Raw genomic sequence first — 15,507 nt, 5'->3', positions numbered from 1 at the left:
CATATCTTAGGCTGCAGTCGGCGTATCGATCTCTCTGAATCAGGAGCAGTCGATACGCTGGCGCAACTAAGCAATTGCGCTGCGTAACTATGGTTACGCAGACGCAATTGCTTTCTGAATCTACCCCAGTGTTTACATCTTCCCTAAACCAGAAGTGACGTCATGGCGTCACTTCCGGCCTCCTAGACCATAGAGGGGGTCAGAGAGGATCTGGTCACTCTTTCCTGTATGGCCACCCGCGTGAACCCACGGCTGAACCTGTGGAATGCCATCAATTTGGTTTTAATATTTTTGCTCAGGGGCCGTACAAATATATATCTTTTGTGTTCCCATAGGCGTGTGCACAGGGTGTGCCAGGTGCACCTGGGCACACCCTAATCGCCTTGTGTGGTGCATATTCCTACTGTTTTCACCCCTGATATTTCACCAAATAAAAAAAGGTGGGAGGAATAGTGTTCTATCATTGGTATCAGTGGGAGGAATAGTGCCCCATCATTGGTGTCAGTGGGAGGAATAGTGCCCCATCATTGGTATCAGTGGGAGGAATAGTGTCCCATCATTGGTGTCAGTGGGAGGAATAGTGCCCCATCATTGGTGTCAGTGGGAGGAATAGTGTCCCATCATTGGTATCAGTGGGAGGAATAGTGTCCCATCATTGGTATCAGTGGGAGGAATAGTGCCCCATCATTGGTGTCAGTGGGAGGAATAGTGTCCCATCATTGGTGTCGGTGGGAGGAATAGTGTCCCATCATTGGTGTCGGTGGGAGGAATAGTGTCCCATCATTGGTGTCAGTGAGAGGAATAGTGTCCCATCATTGGTATCAGTGGGAGGAATAGTGCCCCATCATTGGTGTCAGTGGGAGAAATAGTGTCCCATCATTGGTGTCAGTGGGAGGAATAGTGTCCCATCATTGGTGTCAGTGGGAGGAATAATGTCCTATCACTGGTGTCAGTGGGAGGAATAGTGTCCCATCATTGGTGTCAGTGGGAGGAATAGTGTCCCATCATTGGTGTCAGTGGGAGGAATAGTGCTCTATAATTGGTGTCAGTGGGAGGAATAGTGCTCTATCAATGGTGTCAGTGGGAGGAATAGTGTCCCATCATTGGTGTCAGTGGGAGGAATAGTGTCCCGTCATTGGTGTCAGTGGGAGGAATAGTGTCCCATCATTGGTGTCAGTGGGAGGAATAGTGCCCCATCATTGGTGTCAGTGGGAGGAATACTGTCCCATCATTGGTGTCAGTGGGAGGAATAGTGTCCCATCATTGGTGTCAGTGGTAGGAATAGTGTCCCATCATTGGTGTCAGTGGGAGGAATAGTGTCCCATCATTGGTGTCAGTGGGGGGAATAGTGCCTCATCATTGATATCAGTGGGAGGAATAGTGTCCAGAGGGCTAGATAAAGGCAAGCAAAGGGCCACATCTGGCCCCCATGCTGCAGTTTGGAGACCCCTGGTCTAAAAAAAGTATTCCTTTTAATATTTATTGTTATTTCAAATCTGCGCCGGCGTATCGTTACGCCGATTCTCAAAGGCAGATACGCTCAAAAAATAGGCTTCCTCCGCCGACGTAACTTGAATGCGGCGGCGTATAATTGTGTGCAATATTCGGCGTAGAATATGCGGCGTATAATTGTGTGCAATATTCGGCGTAGAATATGCAAATTACCTAGATACGCCGATTCACAAACGTACGTGCGGCCGGTGCAATTTATTTACGTCTTTTACGTTAGGCTTTTTCGGCGTAAGGTTGTTCCTGCTATTAGGAGGCGCAGCCAATGTTAAGTATGGACGTCGTTCCCGCTTCGATTTTTGAATGTTTTACGTCGGTTGCATAAGTCGTTCGCGAATAGGGCTGGACGTAATTTACGTTCACGTCGAAACCAATACATCGTTGCGCCGTACTTAGGAGCAATGCACACTGGCATATGTACACGGACGGCACAAAACGTCAATCACGTCAGGTCATCATAGATTTACATAAAACACGCCCCCCATTCCACATTTGAATTATGCGCGCTTACGCCGGCCTCATTTACGCTACGCCGCCGCAACTTACGGAGCAAGTGCTTTGTGAATACTGCACTTGCTCCTGTTAGGCCTCGTACACACCACCGGATCTATCCGCTGGAATTGATCCGCGGATCAGTTCCAGCGGATAAATCCAGTCGTCTGTACGGCCTAGCGGATATTTATCCGCGGAGATTTCTCGGCCCGATCGATTTCAAGCGGATATAAATTTCTTAGCATGCTAAGAAATGTATCCGCTTGAATCGGGTCCAGCGGATTGATCCGGTGGTCTGTACAGATTTACCGGATCAATCCGTCCGCTCCCCTCCCTCGCATGCGTCGTAATGATTCGACGCATCCGTGGAAGTACTTACCTTCTAGCGTCGCGCACGTCGCCACGTCATCATTGCGGCGACGGCGCGACACGTCACCGCGGAAGAATTCCGCGCGGATTTTGATCCGATGGTGAGTACACGCCATCGGATCCAAATCCGGAGGAGGAATCTCCGCTGGAAACGGTCCGGCGGACCGTTTGCAGCGGAGATCCCCTCGTGTGTACGGGGCCTAAGTTGCGTCGGCGTAGCGTAAATACGATACGCTGCGCCGCCGTAACTATGCGCGCCCCTACCTGAATCTAGCCCATAAGGTTTATTATCTTCTATCACCCCCATTGCATAGCATGGCTCAGTATTGCAGTGCCCCCGTGGCATCGCTCACTGAGCTGAGGGCATCTCCTTGTCTTTGTGGTTTGTAGAAAATTCTAGAAGAATCCACATGACATTCCTCCCTCCTCTTCAGAATCCCAATGAACAGGTTTTGTTTCTCTTCGCGGCCTCGAGGACATTCACACTTTTCATAATTGACAAAAAAAAAAATTGTGACAACTGCAAAAAGAAAAGAAAAAGAAGAATAAGAATAAGGTGTGAAATTTGAATAAAGAATTCCTTGCAGCGGACAGAGTTGCCTGTCACCTTCAGGAGAGCCTGTCACCTTCAGGAGAGCCTGTCACCAATCCAAACATGTCATGTGAACAGAAGGGCGTTCTTTGGCCCACACCTCCTGAGATGGGAACGAGGGACACCTATGAGCAAAAGTATGTAGGCATAGGACACACCCCCTTGCCACGCCCCCCTTAACCACCTCAGTACCAGGCACTTACACCCCCTTCCTGCCCAGGCCGTTTTTCAGCTTTCAGCTCTGTCGCAGTTTGGATGACAATTGCGCGATCATACAACACTGTAACCATGTGAAATCTTTATCATTTTCTTCACACATATAGAGCTTTCTTTTAGCGGTATTTAATCACTGCTGGGCTTTTTACACAAAAAAAAAAAAATTTTTGTAAATAAGTAATTTTTCTCCTTCACTGATGGGCACTGATGAGGCTGTACTGATGGGCACTGATGAGGCGGCACTTAGCGGCACTGGTGGGTACTGATAGCAGGCACTGATGGGCATTGGATGGCACTGATGGGTGACACTGATGGACATTGTTGGGTAGCAGTGGTGGGCACTGATAGGTGGCACTGATGGGCAATGATAGGTGGCACTGATGGGCAATGATAGGTGGCACTGGTGGGTACTGATGGATGGCACTGATGGGTAACACTGATGGGCATTGATGGGTAACAGTGATGGGCAGCACTGACTGGCATCACTAATGGGCACTGTTTGGTGGCACTGGTGGGCACTGATTGCTGGTTCTGGTGGGCACTGATTGCTGGCTCTGGTGGGCACTGATAGGTGGCACTGATTGGCAATGATAGGCGGCAATGATAGGCACTGATAGTTGGCACTGATGGGCAATGATAGGTGGCACTGATGGGCAATGATAGGTGGCACTGATAGGCGCACTGGTGGGCACTGATGGATGGCACTGATGAGTAACACCTATGGGCAGCACTGACTGGCATCACTAATGGGCACTGTTTGAGGGCACTGGTGGGCACTGATTGCTGGCTCTGGTGGGCACTGATTGCTGGCTCTGGTGGGCACTGTTTGGTGGCACTGGTGGGCACTGATTGCTGGCTCTGGTGGGCACTGATTGATGGCTCTGGTGGGCGCTGATTGCTGGCTCTGGTGGGCGCTGATTGCTGGCTCTGGTGGGCGCTGATTGCTGGCTCTGGTGGGCGCTGATTTCTGGTGGGCGCTGATTGCTGGCTCTGGTGGGCGCTGATTGCTGGCTCTGGTGGGCGCTGATTGCTGGCTCTGGTGGGCGCTGATTGCTGGCTCTGGTGGGCGCTGATTGCTGGCTCTGGTGGGCGCTGATTGCTGGCACTGGTGGGCACTGATTGCTGGCTCTGGTGGGCGCTGATTGCTGGCTCTGGTGGGCGCTGATTGCTGGCTCTGGTGGGCGCTGATTGCTGGCTCTGGTGGGCGCTGATTGCTGGCACTGGTGGGCACTAATTTCTGTCACTTCTGGCGCTATATTGTTACCAGGGCACTGATGATCATGAGTCTAGAAGAGAAGGATGAGTGGGATTTTTTTTTTTACGGGGGGGGGGGGGTGTTTTTTTTTGTTCAAACCACACATGTGAGGTATCGCTGCGATCATTAGAGCGAGAGCAATAATTTTAGTGCCCAGGGCTGGCATCAGGGGGTACAGGCATTACACCTGTAAGGGGCCCGGCTGGCCCCCTCCCGTTTTTTTTCTGCATTACACCTGTAAGGGGCCCGGCTGGCCCCCTCCCGTTTTTTTCTGCATTACACCTGTAAGGGGCCCCGATGGTCCCCAGGGCCCCCCTCCCGTTTTTTTTCTGCATTACACCTGTAAGGGGCCCGATGGTCCCCAGGGCCCCCCTCACGTTTTTTTCTGCATTACACCTGTAAGGGGCCCAATGGTCCCTTACAGGCCTGACCGTCTCCCCTCCCGTTTATTATCTCGCGTCAGGAGAGAAGAGATTACACTTTTTTTTTCGTCAGCACCCCCCCCAAAAAATGTACCCCCAAAAAATCGAATTTAAAAAAATTGCTGCGCGAATACCATATGACATAAAAAATTGCAACGACTGCCATTTTATTCTCCAGGGTCTCTGCTTAAAATAAATATAAATATATAGGGATTATAAGTCATTTTGTAGCAATAAATGCAGATTTTATTACGTAGGAGAGAAGTGTCCGGATTGGTCCGGTGTAGATCAGCAGAAGGATGTGGAAACCACGTTGTGTGTATTGATGACAGGTCCTCAAACGCGGAACACGCCTCCGGTGGGCGGGCCCTTCTCTCATTTGACACGGGGGCGTGCCTCTCGTACACATCTCCCCGCCCACTTTCCTGGTCCCCCCCAGCGCTCAGCTGTTATGTAACGTGCTGGGCCAGGTGACGGTCCGCCCGCACCAATGGTCGCCCGTCACAATCCTTCCCGGCCCCGCCCCCCGGCCAATCGATCTGCGGCGGCGCGAGCCGGCGGGCCAATGAGGTGCGGGAGGGCGTGGTGTCGTCACGTTGCAGCGGGACTGTGTGTTGTGTGTGTGGAGAAGATGGGGAGTTCATAGGAAGAGCGGAGAGTGAGGAGAGCGGAGGGTAAGAGATCTTCACCGGGGGGATCTGTGTGTGATAGATGGGGCCCCCTCCCTACACATTCTATGTAATGATAATAATTATTCTGTATATTATAATGGCGACCCCCCATGAGGTGAGAGGGGTCCCCATCACTTCCTGCTCCCCTGACCATAGAGAGAGAGATAGAGGGGACACGGGGGTAACAAAAATCTGTGTGGTACTCTTCTCCCCGTGGCGCTCTTCCCCTCTCCTCCCCGTGGCGCTCTTCCCCTCTCCTCCCCGTGGCGCTCTTCCCCTCTCCTCCCCGTGGCGCTCTTCCCCTCTCCTCCCCGTGGCGCTCTTCCCCTCTCCTCCCCGTGGCGCTCTTCCCCTCTCCTCCCCGTGGCGCTCTTCCCCTTTCCTCCCCGTGGCGCTCTTCCCCTCTCCTCCCTGTGGCGCTCTTCTTCTTCCCCTCTCCTCCCCGTGGCACTCTTCCCCTCTCCTCCCCGTGGCGCTCTTCCCCTCTCCTCCCCGTGGCGCTCTTCCCCTCTCCTCCCCGTGGCGCTCTTCCCCTCTCCTCCCCGTGGCGCTCTTCCCCTCTCCTCCTCCCCGTGGCGCTCTTCCCCTCTCCTCCTCCCCGTGGCGCTCTTCCCCTCTCCTCCTCCCCGTGGCGCTCTTCCCCTCTCCTCCTCCCCGTGGCGCTCTTCCCCTCTCCTCCTCCCCGTGGCGCTCTTCCCCTCTCCTCCTCCCCGTGGCGCTCTTCCCCTCTCCTCCTCCCCGTGGCGCTCTTCCCCCTCTCCTCCCCGTGGCACTTTTCTTCTTCTTCTTCTTCTTCTTCCCCTCTCCTCCCCGTGGCACTCTTCCCCTCTCCTCCCCGTGGCACTCTTCTTCTTTTTCTGCTCTTCTCTTCTTCCCCTCCCTGTGGCACTCATCTTCTTCCTCTTCTCCTTCTCCCCGTTGCACTCTTCTAATTTTCTCCTCCCCCGTGGCACTCTTCTCCTCCCCCGTGGCACTCTTCTTCTCTTCCTCCCCCGTGGCGCTCTTCTCCTCTTCCTCCCCCGTGGCGCTCTTCTTCTCCTCTTCCTCCCCCGTGGCGCTCTTCTTCTCCTCTTCCTCCCCCGTGGCGCTCTTCTTCTCCTCTTCCTCCCCCGTGGCGCTCTTCTTCTCCTCTTCCTCCCCCGTGGGGCTCTTCTTCCTCCCCCGTGGGGCTCTTCTTCCTCCCCCGTGGGGCTCTTCTTCCTCCCCCGTGGGGCTCTTCTTCCTCCCCCGTGGGGCTCTTCTTCCTTCCCCCGTGGGGCTCTTCTTCCTCCCCCGTGGGGCTCTTCTTCCTCCCCCGTGGCGCTCTTCTTCCTCCCCCGTGGCACTCTTCTAATTTTTCTCCTGTTCCTCCCCGTGGCGCTCTTCTTCTCTTCCTCCCCCGTGGGGCTCTTCTTCCTCCCCCGTGGGGCTCTTCTTCCTCCCCCGTGGGGCTCTTCTTCCTCCCCCGTGGGGCTCTTCTTCCTCCCCCGTGGGGCTCTTCTTCCTCCCCCGTGGGGCTCTTCTTCCTCCCCCGTGGGGCTCTTCTTCCTCCCCCGTGGCGCTCTTCTTCCTCCCCCGTGGCGCTCTTTTTCTCCTCTTCCTCCCCCGTGGCGCTCTTTTTCTCCTCTTCCTCCCCCGTGGCGCTCTTTTTCTCCTCCTCTTCCTCCCCGTGGCGCTCTTTTTCTCCTCCTCTTCCTCCCCCGTGGCGCTCTTTTTCTCCTCCTCTTCCTCCCCCGTGGCGCTCTTTTTCTCCTCCTCTTCCTCCCCCGTGGCGCTCTTTTTCTCCTCCTCTTCCTCCCCCGTGGCGCTCTTTTTCTCCTCCTCCTCCTCCCCCGTGGCGCTCTTTTTCTCCTCCTCTTCCTCCCCCGTGGCGCTCTTTTTCTCCTCCTCTTCCCCCCCCGTGGCGCTCTTTTTCTCCTCCTCTTCCTCCCCCGTGGCGCTCTTTTTCTCCTCTTCCTCCCCCGTGGCGCTCTTTTTCTCCTCTTCCTCCCCCGTGGCGCTCTTCTTCTCCTCCCTGTGGCGCTCTTCTTCTCCTCTTCCTCCCCCGTGGCACTCTTTTCCCCCCTCTTCATCCCCACAAGAAAACCCCAAAGCCCTCATCCCAGCACAAATCTCCGCCCCTCACATGATGCCACTGTGCCCACGGCAGTCGCCCCCTCCTGCCCACCCCTGGTAGTTTCATAGTGAAATGTGTTACTGAGCACCAGGAGCTTCCAGTCTAATATTTGTGGTGTAGTTTGTACCAATCATCTAATCATCCTGCCTATGGGGGGCGCTGTGGTTTTGTATTATTGTCTGTTTATACAGATCCCACCTATTGTGTATTGTTCGGTGGCTGCATAGGAGCTAACAATCTAATGTCCCGTCACTGGTCACATGATCCGGCTCAGCCATAGGCAGCTCTCTGATACAATGTATCCGGATCCTTCTTCTCTTTTGTTGCACTTTGTTACTTTTTCCTCCATAATCAAGTCAGTGTCCCATCTATGATTCCTATGACAGCTGTGAGGACATTGAGGTCCGGTCAGGACTGATGGGCTCGGTCAGGGCCGTCTTTAATATTCATTGGACCCCCCCTGCAATTTCGCTCTCCACCTGCTCTGAGACTTACAATAAATATCAGCTAGAGGTTACAGCATATCATTACCACTTACTGACTGGTTGCTAGAGGTTACAGCACACATTACAGCTCACTGATTAGTTGCTAGAGGTTACACAGCACATGATTTCTTCTTGTTTGGTTGCAAGAGAATACTGTACAGTAATACTGCTCACTCATTGGTTGCTAGAGATTACTGTACAGTAATACTGCTCACTGGTTGCTAGAGGTTACAGCACATGATTTCTTCTTGGTGATTGGTTGCTAGAGATTACTGTACAGTAATTCTGCTCACTGGTTGCTAGAGGTTACAGCACATGATTGCTTCTTGTTGATTGGCTGCTAGAGATTACTGTACAGTAATACTGGTTGCTAGAGATTACTGTACAGTAATACTGGTTGCTAGAGATTACTGTACAGTAATACTGCTCACTGGTTGCTAGAGATTACTGGACAGTAATACTGCTCACTGGTTGCTAGAGATTACTGGACAGTAATACTGCTCACTGATTGGTTGCTAGAGGTTACAGCACATGATTTCTTCTTGTTTGGTTGCTAGAGATTACAGTACAGTAATACGGCTCACTGGTTGCTAAAGATTACTGTACAGTAATACTGCTCACTGGTTGCTAGAGGTTACAGCACATGATTTCCTCTTGTTGTTCGGTTGCTAGAGATTACTGTACAGTAATACTGCTCACTGATTGGTTGCTAGAGGTTACAGCACATGATTTCTTATTGGTTGCTAGAGATTACTGTACAGTAATACTGCTCAATGATTGGTTGCTAGAGATTACTGTACAGTAATACTGCTCAATGATTGGTTGCTAGAGATTACTGTACAGTAATACTGCTCACGGATTGGTTGCTAGTGGTTACAGCACATCATCTCTTCACTGCACTACTGTTTTACTGTTTTACTGACGGGTTCAAGTAGAATCCAAGAGCTGATTGGATGGGTTCAGCAGCTGTAAGGAACCTGGGGATGTGTTCTTCTGTAAATGTATAAGGCTCCAAGGTGCTGTTTGTTTTTTTGTTTGTTTGTTTTTTGTGTGTGTTTTATTTTTATTTTATTTTTTTGTGTTGTTGTTTTCTTTTTTTTGTGTGTGTTGTGTTTTTTATTTTTATTTTTTTCTGTCCTGCTCCCGGCTTTTTTTTTTTTTTACTGTTATGATACTTTTATCCACGTGTGTTCAGTTTTTTCCAATCCCCTATTTCTGCTTTTCAGCCCTGGTGCGTTTTGACATGTCAAATCGGCGCCATTTTTAGGGTTGCCGCCTCATTGCTTATAAAAAAAAAAGAACACATATGAATTACACGGGTTCTGAGGCTGATTCAGTGCAGATGAGGCACCAAGTGTGTTCAATTACCACCTTAATCAGCCACAGAACCCGTGTAATTCATATGTGTTCGGGGTTTAAAGGGATGAGCTGGCAACCCTCGGCATTTGCCGGCAATGTGGCCTTCTGGTCAGGTTCCCCCCCCCCTCATTTCCGATCTCTCCCCCCCCCCTCATTTCAGATCTCCCCCCCCCTGCATTTCAGATTCTCCCCCCCCCCCTTCATTTCAGATTCTCCCCCCCCCCCTTCATTTCAGATTCTCCCCCCCCCCCCCTTCATTTCAGATCTCTCCCCCCCCTTCATTTCAGATCTCTCCCCCCCCCCCCCTTCATTTCAGATTCTCCCCCCCCCCTTCATTTCAGATTCCCCCCCCCCTTCATTTCAGATTCTCCCCCCCCCTTCATTTCAGATTCTCCCCCCCCCCCTTCTTTTCAGATTCCCCCCCCCCCTTCATTTCAGATTCTCCCCCCCCCCCCTTCATTTCAGATTCTCCCCCCCCCCCTTCATTTCAGATTCTCCCCCCCCCCCCCCCTTCATTTCAGATCTCTCCCCCCCCTTCATTTCAGATCTCCCCCCCCCCCTTCATTTCAGATTCTCCCCCCCCCCTCCTTTCAGATTCTCCCCCCCCCCCCCTTCATTTCAGATTCTCCCCCCCCCCCTTCATTTCAGATTCTCCCCCCCCCCCCCCTTCATTTCAGATCTCTCCCCCCCCTTCATTTCAGATCTCCCCCCCCCCCCCCTTCATTTCAGATTCTCCCCCCCCCCCCCTTCATTTCAGATTCCCCCCCCTTCATTTCAGATTCTCCCCCCCCTTCATTTCAGATTCTCCCCCCCCCCCTTCATTTCAGATTCTCCCCCCCCTTCATTTCAGATTCTCCCCCCCCCTTCATTTCAGATTCTCCCCCCCCCCCTTCATTTCAGATTCTCCCCCCCCCCCCTTCATTTCAGATTCTCCCCCCCCTTCATTTCAGATTCTCCCCCCCCCCCTTCATTTCAGATTCTCCCCCCCCCTTCATTTCAGATTCTCCCCCCCCCCCCTTCATTTCAGATTCTCCCCCCCCTTCATTTCAGATTCTCTCCCCCCTCATTTCAGATTCTCTCCCCCCCTCATTTCAGATTCTCTCCCCCCCTCATTTCAGATTCTCTCCCCCCCTCATTTCAGATTCTCCCCCCCCCCCTCATTTCAGATTCTCCCCCCCCCTCATTTCAAATCCCCCCCCCCTCATTTCAGATCTTTCCCCCCCCCCCCCCCTTCATTTCAGATTCTCTCTCACCCCCCCCCTCATTTCAGTTTCTCTCCCCCCCTTCATTTCAGTTTCTCTCCCCCCCCCCCCTTCATTTCAGATTCTCCCCCCCCCCCCCTTCATTTCAGATTCTTCCCCCCCCCCCCCCCTTCATTTCAGATTCTTCCCCCCCCCCTCATTTTAGATCCCCCCCCCCCCCCCATTTCAGATTCTTCTCCCCCCTCATTTCAGATTCTTCTCCCCCCTCATTTCAGATTCTTCTCCCCCCTCATTTCAGATTCTTCTCCCCCCTCATTTCAGATCCCCCCCCTCCTCATTTCAGATCTTCCCGTTTTAGATTTAGAGCGACTGCACTTCCAGTGCAATTTCAAGAGCACTTTGCACCTGTAGTCTGCACTTCTAGTGAGTGCAAAGTGGATTTGCCTTTCGTAAATAACCCCCAATATGTACATCCTGTGCACTTTTTTGTGTCCTCGCTTTTTTGCTTTTGCTTTTGCACCGGGTGTTACGTTTTTGAGTGTTTTACTACACCATGAGACTTAAAAAAAAATACCCCCCCCCCCCATCTCCTGAGGGTTGTCCAGAACCAGTTCTGCTTGCGAATGAACTACAATTTCCAGCATGCCCTCGGATCTGTTGAAGCATTCTTCCACTCTCAGGAATATTCCAGCGGCGTCCTTTTGTTCCTCTCGTGTCAGCGCCGAGTGTTGATTCAGAGCCGCTATCACATGGATTGCAATGAATCAGACTTCCAATGCGGGTACAGCATGCCTCCTCTGTGTTTTGCTGGGGGGGGGGGGGGCGTCGAGGAGCGCTGCCACCTGTGCCAAACACATGTAGGGGATTGGCGTTTTTTCCTTGGGAGCCAATGAGAGAGGCGGCTGTCGGGCTGATCAGCTCATTGGTCCTTCCCTCTCCACAGACTGCAGCGCTCGGATTTTCACGTGAAGCTGACATGCTTTTCTAAGCCAGGAGACTCAGAGAACAGCACATGCTGCTAATACCTCCCCCCTCCCCCTCCTACCTTAGAGAACATGGGGGGGGGGGGGGGGGGATAGAGGAGAAATCCTTGGTACGGCTCCTACAGGAAATTTTATAGGGAATTCAGTTATTGTGACCCTTTAAGTTGTGATTTAATTTCTGATTGGATGATATTTTCAGGCGACGTGGGGTGCAGTAATCCTTCGCAAGCAATAATCGCCCCTTATCAGGGCCGTTTGAATTTGGGGGCACCAAGCAAAATGGGGGGGGCCCCCAAGCACACCCCCCCCCCCCCCCCACACGCAAAGCCTACGTTAGCGTGCACTTACTGTCAGTCCGGCCGGGAACAGGAAACTGAATCTCCTGTACCACCCGTGGTACCTGGCTGGACTGACAGGACTCCAGGAGGAAGGAAGAGGAGCTTGGCCACGCTGCAGCCTGGGAAGGGGAAGTTGGGGGGGCCCCCAGGCCAGCTCGGGGCCCCATGCAATTGTTTGTTTTGCCTGTCCTGTAGCGACGGGCCCGCCCCTTATCTTAACTTGGTTGCTGTTGTTGCTATCAGTAGAGCGAGCCGTTCAGTTGAGAAGCTCTGCAGCTTGCAGCAGCATGGAGAGCGGCGTGGGAAGGGTTAAATCGGAAAGGAATAACTACTTCCCTAGCGCGCCAATTCCGGCGTTTCTCTCCTACGCGTAAAAATCATCGTTTTGTTTATTTGCTTGAAAATGACTCGGAACTCCCCAAATATATTATTTATATATTCAGGCAGAAACCCTGGAGAATAAAATGGTGGGTCTGTCACAAGGTATTTGCGCAGCAGTTTTTCTAATGCAATATTTTTTTTGAGGGGGGGGGGGGGGGGGGGAGATACATGTTTTTTTTTGTTTTTTTTTAATACGTAATACGTAACCCAATTTTTTGGTAAAAGGTGATTTGCATTATGGTAAATGTTTTTAGCTTTAGTATCACTTTGACCACTTCAGCCCCCCCCGGACCATTATGCAAGTAAAGGACCTTGCCACTTTTTGCGATTCGGCACTGTCGCTTTAACTGACAATTGCGCGGTCGTGCGACGTGGCTCCCAAACAAAATTGGCGTCCTTTTTTTTCCCCCCCCACAAATAGAGCTTTCTTTTGGTGGTATTTGATCACTTTGGCGGTTTTTATTTTTTGCGCTATAAACAAAAATGGTGCAACAATTTTGAAAAAAAAAAAACCAATTTTTGTTTTTTACTTTTTGCTATAATAAATATCCCCCAAAAATATCAAAAAAAAAAAAAAAAATTTCCTTAGTTTAGGCCGATACGTATTCTTCTACATATTTTTGGTAAAACAAAATGCAATAAGCGTTTGTTGATTGGTTTGCGCAAAAGTTATAGCGTCTACAAAACAGGGGATAGTTTTATGGCATTTTTATTAATATCTTTTTTTACTAGTAATGGCGGCGATTTTTTTTCAATGTGACTGCGACATTATGGCGGACACTTTTGACACCATTTTGGGACCATTGTCATTTTTACAGTGATCAGTGCTATAAAAATGCATTGGATTACTATAAAAACTACACTGGCAGTGAAGGGGTTAACCTGTAGGGGTTAAGTGTGTCCTAGGGAGTGATTCTATTCTGTTAGGGGGCGTGGCTACGAGTGACACGTCACTGATCGCTGCTCCCGATGACAGGGAACAGATGATCAGTGACATGTCACTAGGAGACGTTGGGCCAGATTCAGAGAGATCAGCGCATCTTTAGATAGACGTAGCGCATCTCCTATGCGCTACGCCGTCGTAACATTGAGAGGCAAGTACAGTATTCACAAAGCACTCGCTCCCATATGTACGCCGGCGTAACGTAAATGGGCCGGCGTAAGCCCGTCTAATTCAAAGTAGCAAGGCAGTGGGCGTGTTGTATTATAATTAACCACGACCCCATGTAAATGAAGGGCCGATCGAACGGCGCATGCTCAGAATCACTTTGCAAATACTCCCTAAGATACGTCGGCTCAATGCTTCCGACGTGAACGTAACCTACGCCCAGCCCTATTCACGTACGACTTGCGCAAACAACGTAAAATACGACTCTGTTCCCGCGCCCATACCTTAACATGACTTACCCCTGCTTTATGAGGGGTAAAGTTACGCCTTACGTAAACGGCGTAGCTTAATGCGACGGGCGCAAGTACATTCGTGAATCGGCGTATCTAGCTCATTTACATATTCGACGCGTAAATCTACGGAAGCGCCCCTAGCGGCCAGCGTAAATATGCACCCAAGATACGATGGCGTAAGGACACTTACGTCGGTCGTATCTTGCCAAAATTCAGGCGTATCTGATTTCCTGAATAAGCGCATAGATACGACGGCGCACATTTGGACTTACGACGGCGTATCTGGTGATACGTCGTCGGAAGTCCTTTCTGAGTCCGGGCCATTGTCTTTACACAATGATCTGAAACAATGGCCCAGATTCAGTAAGAATCTGCGCCTTTCTTACGCAGGCACAGGGCAGCGTTTTTGCCCTGCGCCCGCGCAAATTTTCTGCGCTGCCCGCGATTCACGGAGCAGAAGCTCTGTAAATTGCGGGGGCGCTGTGTTAACTTGCCCGGCGTAAGGGCGCCTAATGTTAATGATCCTGCCGGGGGCGGGAATCATTTAAATTAGGCGCGCTCGCCCGCCGAGCGTAGAGCGCATGCTCTGTCGGGAAACTTTCCCGACGTGCATTGCGGCAAATGACGTCGTAAGGAATAGCCAGGACGGGAGTTTTATCTTCTGTGACCTTGGGCCAGATTCAAGAAGCAATTGCGCCCGTGTAACCATGGGTTACACGGCGCAATTGCTTACTTGCTCCGGCGTAGTGAATGCTCCCGATTCAGGAACATTGCTACGCCGACTGCAGCCTAAAATCTGCGCGGCATAAGGCTCTTATGCCACGCAGATTTTAGGCTGCATTCTAGCGAAGACCGCTAGGGGGCGCTCCCATTGTGATCAGCGTGTAGTATGCAAATTGCATACTAACACCGATTCACAAACTTGCGTAGGCCCTGCGTACGCAAATTACGTAATTTGCGTACGTCGGGTTTCGCGTAACGTTGCACATCCTAATAGCAGGCGCAGCCAATGCTATAGGATGGCCACATTCCCCCGTCGCGACGTTAACATTTTACGTCGTTTGCGTAAGTGGATCGTGAATGGCGCTGGACGCCATTCACGTTCACTTTGAAGCAAATGACGTCCTTGCGACGTCATTTGCCGCAATGCACGTCGGGAAAGTTTCCTGACGGAGCATGCGCTGTACGCTCGGCGTGGGAGCGCGCCTAATTTAAATGATTCCCGCCCCCGGCTGGATCATTTACATTGCGCGCGCTTACGCCGGGCAATTTTGCCGGCGCGCCCTCGCAATTTACGGAGCTGCTGCTCCGTGAATCGAGGGCAGCGCAAAATATTTGCGGGGGCGCAGGGCAAAATCGTTGCCCTGCTCCCCCGCAAATATCGCGCAAATGTACCTGAATCTGGGCCGTATGGGTTTTTTTTTTTTTTTTTCTTTTTTCTTTTTTCTGAATCCTACTTGCCTAGGTGGATGCTGCATCTGCTACCCCCCCCCCCCCCCCCCCTCCCCTCTGCTGGCTCTAACACTGAGCGATCAAACACTGCTGATCGCTCGGTTCTCAGAGCTCCCTGAGCAGAGAGCCGATGACTATCAGTCACCGGCTCTGTGCTCCCCCCTGCTCTCTGGATCGCTTATCTGTGGAGGGGGGCGGGAGCGGCCGCCTCGGCCTCTCAGTGGTTCGCTTAGCTGGGTGTCAGTCAAGGCATGTGGGCGGATCCTGACTTCATTGTCCAGATCT

General features: G+C 51.8%; 1 protein-coding gene across 1 annotated transcript in view; it reads left to right on the top strand.

Moving 5' to 3' along the window:
* The first annotated feature begins 5,430 nt into the window (after positions 1-5,430).
* The window catches only part of PER3 (period circadian regulator 3), a 109,202-nt gene continuing 99,125 nt past the window's right edge, over positions 5,431-15,507 (top strand). Inside the window, exon 1 of the mRNA XM_040326473.1 lies at positions 5,431-5,529. The gene's annotated coding sequence lies outside the window, so the exon portion shown is untranslated. The remainder of the gene's footprint in view (positions 5,530-15,507) is intronic.

This window comes from Rana temporaria, chromosome 10 (assembly GCF_905171775.1).
Source record: "Rana temporaria chromosome 10, aRanTem1.1, whole genome shotgun sequence".
Taxonomy (NCBI): Eukaryota; Metazoa; Chordata; class Amphibia; order Anura; family Ranidae; genus Rana; species Rana temporaria.
This window is presented reverse-complemented; position numbering and strand designations above follow the sequence as displayed.